At 36.8% G+C, this 8,211-nt stretch overlaps 1 pseudogene across 1 annotated transcript; it reads right to left on the bottom strand.

Annotated features, from left to right (window-relative positions):
* Nucleotides 1-1,169: 1,169 nt before the first annotated feature.
* Nucleotides 1,170-5,705, bottom strand: LOC308420893 (ATP-dependent RNA helicase DDX18-like; annotated as a pseudogene). The gene is made up of 3 exons: nt 4,127-5,705; nt 3,500-3,734; nt 1,170-1,189 (listed from the first exon to the last, which is right to left on the bottom strand). The product of its transcript is annotated as an ATP-dependent RNA helicase DDX18-like (transcript).
* Between the last annotated feature and the right edge of the window lie 2,506 nt (nt 5,706-8,211).

Here is an 8,211-nt window from a genome sequence, read left to right as displayed (position 1 = left end):
ACTTGTTGAATATAAAGAAAGCAATTATGAAGTACAGGCAACTGAGTATTCTTGAGAGTGGGTATTTTCCTCCAGGGATAGATCATAAGTACAGATTATCTAAGTGGTCTGAAAATATATATGGAGTTGACTTTATAGAGACTGGGCAAGGTGTGTTTATGTTTATACACAAACATATATAGGAAAAACTAATAAAAAGTAGACCATAAATTTGAAAGATTGAAAGGAATCATCCATGAGAAGGTGTGTAGATATAAAGCAAGATGTTATAAGTTTAAAATTAAACATATAATGTAGATTTTATTTTAAGAAAACAAAATGTAGTAACAACTTTTATTTGAAACATAAATATCTGAAAAATAAAAAAATCTTCTTTGAAAATGTTCTTATTAAACATCTTATTAAAAATCTTATTACATTTCTGCAAAAAAAATTTTAAGTGACTGCATAACTTTAACTACTTTATTACCAGAGGGAAATTCAATTTAAAACATTAACTGTGTTCTTCTATGAATAATGCAAGGTTTTTTATATTTTGTATAAAAAAATCCATGTGTCTGGTGTTGTTTCTTTATAATAGTTGAAAAACGTTCACTAAATGTTGCATTCCGTACTCATCCTTAAATCACAGTAAGGAAATTTACCATGTGGGTCATATATTATGAAGAACTGGATTCTAATGATCTTTCCATAACCTGATGAAAATTTCAAACAAAAATAATGAAGTTATCAATGAAGAAACTTACAGTATACCAAGGGGAATATCTTCAAAATAGTCGCAAATGCAGAATTAAGTATGGAATACCAATGATAAAGGAGGGTTAATTTTTCAAAGATGTTATGCATCTTAAATAATCTATTGCACATTTGTGGGATGTGTTCAGCACTCTTGGAGTTACTGGGAAACTGCATTATTTTGTTGGTAATTTTCACTCCCTGACCGTCTTGCTTCTAGAAGTTCTTGTTTGCTGCAACAGTGATTTCCATCCCATCCTAACCCTGTTTTTTGATTATCCAGTGCTTTCTCTTTAGAACATGAATAAACTTGCTTTGTATTTTATTTAATATACATGGGGAATGTGCATCATCTCACTTTTATTCGTTGACTATTTTATCTTAATTGTAATTCATATGAATTTTTTGTACAAGTATGTGGAAAATGAATGGGATCATTGATGCATTAGGTAGCCTGAAAAGTAAAAGAAAAGAATTACATTTACTCTTTGGAGCTTAACACATGAATAAAAAGCATAAACATATGTGAATGGATACATATTTTCATTAAAATCATGGACCTTCATGATGGCTTTCCAAAAAGCAAACTTATATTCTGTGTAATTTTTTTACATATTAAAGAAATATTAGGAAAATGCTTATTGTTATAATTGTGTTTTGTAGCATGCTACATACTTTTTGTAATTCGCTGTTTCTATATTTTGTATGTTACACAATTGCTCATTAAAATTTTCTAAAAGATTGGCCAGGTGTGTTGCCAATAAATATCCTATGATACAGTCTGTAAGTTTTAGATAATTTCATTTTCTCCAGATTATTCATGTATTAATATTGCTCTATTTTATTAATGCAAATTGATAGGCTTGATATCTGATTAAATTAATGAGAAAAATTGTAATACATGTAAAGGCATATCGATGTTTAATAATATGGATTCATTTTTGAATTGCTGAATATTCGCAATATGCTTAATATTGATTTGTAGTGAGCATCACAGATTGGAGCACATTCAGCACATGATTCTGGAAAGGAGCCAAGCCAACAGCAATGATGCTAGGCTTGCTCCAGTGCAGCTCCACTGGACTACACAAGTGTAAAAAGGCGTGGCAGGATACCTAGCCAGCTGTTGGAAGCTGAGCTGATGTGGGGAAATTTCAAATAGGGCCAGCTAAAGGAACACGCTGCATACATATTAAAGAACAATTTCAAGTAATGAAGCATGGATGTAAAATACCAGGGAATAACACCAGGGGAAAGACCAACCTGTGTGGAGCAATCAGAGCAGGGAAGGTGTGCAGCCGTGTGAAGCAGCAGCATTTCAGACTAGGAGAGATTTTGTAAAAAACAGCACCCTCCCAATCAAAGGGCATTGTTCAGTTCACCTGCACTCTTTGAATAAACATGGTTGAATTCTATACTTTGCAGTGGTATAAAAACACTTAAAATATATATTTCACACAAAAGAATATCAAATAAGTCTTTAGGTTATGCAGTCTTCAGATTCTAAAAGCTCATACAGGATGACTAATAATATAGAATACCATTTGTATATAATAAAATACATGTTTAGATAAATGTTGCTGATTGAACATCTTAGAAAAATACAAAGGGATACGTTGGTAATTACAGTTTTCGGAACAGCCATTTCCTCTCGCACAGGTATGTTACAGTGATGACCAGAGAAGACTTACTAGTCTGTCCATCCCAGAAGAGAAGTTACATTTACACTCGACACTTCCCAAATGTCCTGAGTACAGGTGTCACACCTGGGCACTATAATCCTAGACCTCCTTCGAGCACATTGTTCAGCAAACATTCAGAACTGTGTCATTGCCAGGTCGTTTTTACTAGTAGCTTTGTTTTCTTCCTGCTCTATGTAAAATCAATATTAATTGAGTCGTTGTCAGGCACACTTTATGTGCCCAAAGGATATGAGGAGCTGATGAAAACTGTAATGTAGTTTTAAGGTCAGCATATTTCTTACATGGGAGAAATTTAAAATGTCAATAAAAAATGTAGTGCACTATTTTAAATTGAACTAAATTTTTATATGAATCATTTTGGATGATGGGCCAAGTCTGAACTCTCTCTCATGCTTGAATCTCTCAGTTTTGTATGCCTGGGATAATTTCTGAAAAATAAAATACTCTAAATGAATTATGACAGAATGAATAATATAGCATATGCAAAATTAATTTTCACTGCCCACATTTACTTACCAAATCATGTAATTTAACTCTAACAAATTTGGGAGAAGTTTTATTTACTGTATATATAAGAAAAGTATTTTTTAAAGGTTAAGCATTTTTTTAACCTAAGGCATTAAAGGAGCTTAATTTTATTCTTACTATTAATGTTAAATCTAAAGCATAATTCTATGTAAGTAAATAATTACATTTTTTCTTTCTCTAAGAAACATGAAAATTTTATGAAACTCTTTTTTTAAATTTCAGAGCATTTGATGTTTGACCTGATATAAAAACTTGTGTTTCTTACTCCTCATTTACCACCTTAAACTATTCAATTACTTTTGTGTTTGAAATGTTTTTCTACAAAGCCATAAATGTTTTTTTTTTCCTAAATGAGACAAAGTTCCTTCTTAAAGGGTACTGGGGGGAAGGGGAATTTGGGTATAGTCAGTCCAGACAGAAGGCAGATCTCCTCAGTGAGAGAAGTGTCTGAACTGCTGCCTCTTAACGACATGTTTACAGATCCTGGACTTCCTCACTTTCTTGGTTTTCTGGAACTCACCCCCCACCCCTACCTCTCCTTTTAAACTTGTCATCATGGCGATTCACATTCAGAGTAAGTTGAGGCACACTTATGTTGTTCACATTGAAGATCTGCTCTAGAGCGTGGGAGTCATGTGCTTGGATGTAGGATTTTTATGCTTCCTGCACAGACTTGTGGAGAAAGTAGTTCTTTTCCATCAGCTTTTCCACCTGAGACTGAACATCAGAAACATTAGACTAGGACAAGTCAAACTGATTCAGTGGAACCTCAGATTGTTTTTTTTTAAAACTTTATTTTAAAAAAAACAAAGATAAAAGAAAGAAATTTTTAAACATTTTTGCATAAATATATACAAATACATTTTTGTCAGTGCTTGGCTTTTAAGTTTTGATACTCTGCATTAAGGTCTTACTAGTTACAATGAGGAAAAAGTACATGCAAAACAGGATGTAACCCGGAATTAGTCAACGTTTTCTTGGTGTGTAAGGATTGAGCATAATGGGTTTTTTGTTTGTTTGTTTGTTTGTTTGTTTTGGTTTTTTTTTTTCTTTCTTTCTTTCTTTTTTTCTTGAACTTCACACAGTCTGTGAGTTTTTTCTGGGGCAGTCCGAGCCTCTGGGGCTAGCATCCCACTATCAGTGACTGCATATTATGTCTGTTCAGATTGTTTTAAGTAAGGAAGGAAACCCAACTCTTCAGGGCACAGGATGAGCAGGGCATTGCCTCTTTCATTCAGGCTCCTGACAATTCTACCAACTCAATGAACATATTCCTTGACGTTATCTGGAGGGTCGTACAGAACAGTCCTGTCCTCTTCAGGGATGTCCAGCCCTCTGGCTGCCACATCAGTATTCCTGAATCTGCGTTGCAGAATTGGAAGAAGGTGCTTGTTCACTTACTTTGCCCAAGGATGGCCAAGACAGGCAGGTCAATGTAGTTGAGCATCTCCTAGTGGTACTTCACAGAAATACACGATGAAAAGAAGACCATCACTTTCTTCTTCCGGTTCTTCTTAAGGACTGTGAAGAGCAGAAGGAACCTCTTCCCAGATGGACAAATAACATATCCCTGCTCAAGACCACCTACTGTGGCAAACTCTTTATCGTCAACAACACCCACGTACAAATTTCCCCCACACTTTTTTTCAAGAGAAATTCTTGCCACGTAGTCAACTTTCCAAGTTTGTTTGGCAGAGAAGAGCATGGTTTGCCCAAGTGCTGGCAACAGTTTAATAATGTGCTTGAATTCTTCTTCAAACCCAACATCCAAGATACAGTCAGCCTCACCAGTAACCAGACACTGTAGGTTCTTGTCCATAAATCCTGGTGTGTTGTGCATGTGGTCTAGGAGGCAGCCTGGTATGGCCATGATGATGTTGATGCCATTGAGGTGCTTCTGCATTTCAGCATACCTGCCACCCATGATGAGTCCATACGTGTGAACAACGTGTGTCATCAGTTCCTTAAGGACACCAAAGGTCTGCGTGGCCCGTTCTCTGGGAGAGAGAACCAGGACTCTGTTCCGTTCCTGTGTACTAACTTGAATTTGACAATGAGCTCGATCTCAGGGATGAGGAAAGCAACGGTTTTGCTGCTGCCATTTTTCGCAGCTCCCGGAAGATCCCTGCCTTCTAGTAATGGCCTGATACATTGATGCTGGATCTCCCTCCGGCATGCGCTTGAAGCCCATTTCTTCTATGGCCTTCTGGGTGTTCTCATTGACGAGATTAGAAAAGGAAGCTAATGAAGTGTCCTCAAAATCACCGATCAGTCCTAGGGGCATGCTGGACACCTGGTTGTCATTTGCCACCATCTTCTGGCTCCTCACAAGCCTCAGCACTTTCTTCAGTTGTGTTTTTTTGGTATCAGGTTCAGCATCATTTTCCATTTTCCTCTTTTTCTTCTTTTTCTTTTTTAGTTCCGAATCAGGTGCTGCTGCGTCTCAGTTGGCTAAGATGGTATGTTTTTGGGGTGACTTTTTAACATTGCCATTTTCCACAGTCTCCTCAGGCATGCCTGCACTTTGTGTTTCTGCTGAGCCCACAGTCACAGAATGCTTTCAAGGCCTTTTTAACTTTTCGTCCCATCTCCATTTTGAGGTTGTGACAGGCTTGTGTCTGATGCTTCTTGCAGCTTGAGGTTCGGCTGCTGCAGGTTGGCATTCTGTTTCTCGATCTTCTTGCTCAGGAGTTTCATCTGTAACTGTGACACGATGCTGAGCTGTCCCGGCGTCAACATCGAGCAACAGATGCACATGCACAGTTGCAAGTCAGAAGTGCACCACTGGACCCGCTGATTACGTGAGTAAAAGGGGAATTTAAAGTTTTATTTTTGTATATGAACCAATGAGTTTGCAGATGAAAAGTGCCTTTTCTGAGGTAGTTTGTTTTAACTACCTTCTATCAGATATTTAGAAATTTGAAGATGAGTTAAACAATTCGCTTTAAATGTTACCTTAGTTTGCCTCTTGTTCAAAGCTTTTATTTTATTTTATTTTATGTCCGTGCTTATTTCAAGTCATCCTTTGAATACACAGTTTACACTGTCATTAACAGACAGTCTGAAGGCCTCAGGTAGATTATGGGCTGTCATTGAAAATGCCCATTATCTGGAAACTGTTAGCCTATATAAAACTCTACTTGGTAAGACTGAAAGCAAACACAAGGATAGGATGGAATGTCTAGTTCACAAATGAGTTCCCGTTCATATGGATAAGCTTTACTTACGGAAGATTAGTGACTTTGCCATATCTGCCTCATTAGTTAAACTTCCCCAGTGACAAAGTTTTTACAGTATTCAAAATAAGTATATCTTCTTCAGTTTCAGTCTTGTATGTCTTGTTTTAAAATTAGGGTCTATCATTAATAATTACCCATACAATGTGTCATCAGCTAGTGTGAATGTCACTTATAATCCTTCTATTCAAAGCATATTTTCTTCCTCTATCTTTATTCCTGTATTTAAGAAATTTAAGATGCATCCATCTTTATAATTTCCATATCCTCCTGTTCACCATAAATAATTTTGTTTTCTGTCAGGGTTACCTGCTGTTAAGTGTTCTGATGCTTTATGGATTATCAGAAAGAAAACAATACTTTGAAAGCACCAGTTGCATATCCTAACAACAACTTCAGTGTAAGACGCTACTGATGATTAAACCATATAGTTACTATAAAAACATGAAGAAATATAGCTTGTATTTAATTGGAAGTTTCACCTCTACTGATAAGACTAGTGTTGGAGCTATATGTTACTATAAACACTACCAGCAGGGAGGGATGAAGCATTAGTTGTACCAACTGTACTGGCAGGTTTTGTGTCAACTTGACAGAAACTGGAGTTATCACAGAGAAAAGAGCCTCAGTTAAGGAAATGCCTCCATGAGATTCAGCTGTAAGGCCTTTTCTCAACTAGTGATCAAGGGGGGAGGCCCAGCCCATTGTGGGTGGTGCCATCCCTGGGCTGGTAGACCTGGGTTCTATAAGAAAGCAAGCTGAGCAAGCCAGAGGAAGCAAGCCAGTAAGTCACATCCCCCCATGGCCTCTGCATCAGCTCCTGCTTTCTGAACTGCTTGGGTTTCAGTCCTGACTTCCTCTAGTGATAAACAACAATATGGAAGTGTAAGCTGAATCAACCCCCTTTCTTCCCCAACTTGCTTCTTGGTCATGATGTTTTGTGCAGGGATAGAAACTGTGACTAAGACACAAATTATGTACCCTGTGTACTACAGTAAAGACCTGCCTGCAAAATGAGCATACTGCTACAGTAGTGGCACAAGTGATTAGGAAATATCAACTATATTTTAATTTTCCTAATTATTTTCCTTTATTTAAAGCCTCCTTTAGGAGATGGAAGCCATTTCTGGAACTTTTGGTAAAACCAAGGTACTGAGATTAAATAGATCTAGATAAGGCTCAAGTAAACAACAAATTACTCTTATCTGCTCAATAAAATATAAAAGAAAAAATATTCTGGGATGTTAGACTCATAGGAAAAGGAAAAAGTTGCTCTTTTTAAAAAATCTTATTGGATATTTTATGTATTTACATTTCAAACTTTATCCTTGTTTTCCACCTCTCCCATATCCCATACCCCCTCCTCTTGTTTTTATAAAAATTTTCCCACTCACAACCACCCACTCCCACATCTTCACGCTCCTTCCCCCTACACTGGGGAAATGAGCCTTCACAAGATCAAAGGCTTCTCCTTCTATTGATGCCAGACAATACCATCCGCTTCTACATATGCAGCTGAAGCCATGGGTCTCTCCATGGGTACTCATTGATCCTATTTGTTAATTTTCAATCTTGGAGCAGAAGCCATTAGTGTCTTGTTCAGGAAAGTTTCCCCTGTGCCTGTCTGTTCGAAACTTTGTTTCTCTTCTATTAGTTATTAGTTTCAGTGTATCTGATTTTATATGGAGGTCTTAGATCCACTTGCATTTGACCTTTGTACATGGAGAGATGCCCAAGAACATACAAGAAGCTTAAAGAACTCCAACTAGACTGGACAAGAAAAGAAATTCCTTCAGTCATATAATAGTCAAAACAATGAATGTACATAGCAAAAGAAAAATATTAAAAGCAATAAGGAAAAGTCAAGTAATATATTAAGTCACACCTATCAGAGTTACACCAGACTTCTCCAAAGAGGCTATCAAAACTGGAAGATCCTGGATAAATATCCTATAGACTATAAGAGAACACAATTGCCAGCCCAAGCTGGAGAAAACAAGATATTCCAT

The sequence above is a fragment of the Micromys minutus genome, assembly GCF_963924665.1.
Source record: "Micromys minutus genome assembly, chromosome: 5".
In the NCBI taxonomy this organism is placed as follows: domain Eukaryota; kingdom Metazoa; phylum Chordata; class Mammalia; order Rodentia; family Muridae; genus Micromys; species Micromys minutus.
This window is presented reverse-complemented; position numbering and strand designations above follow the sequence as displayed.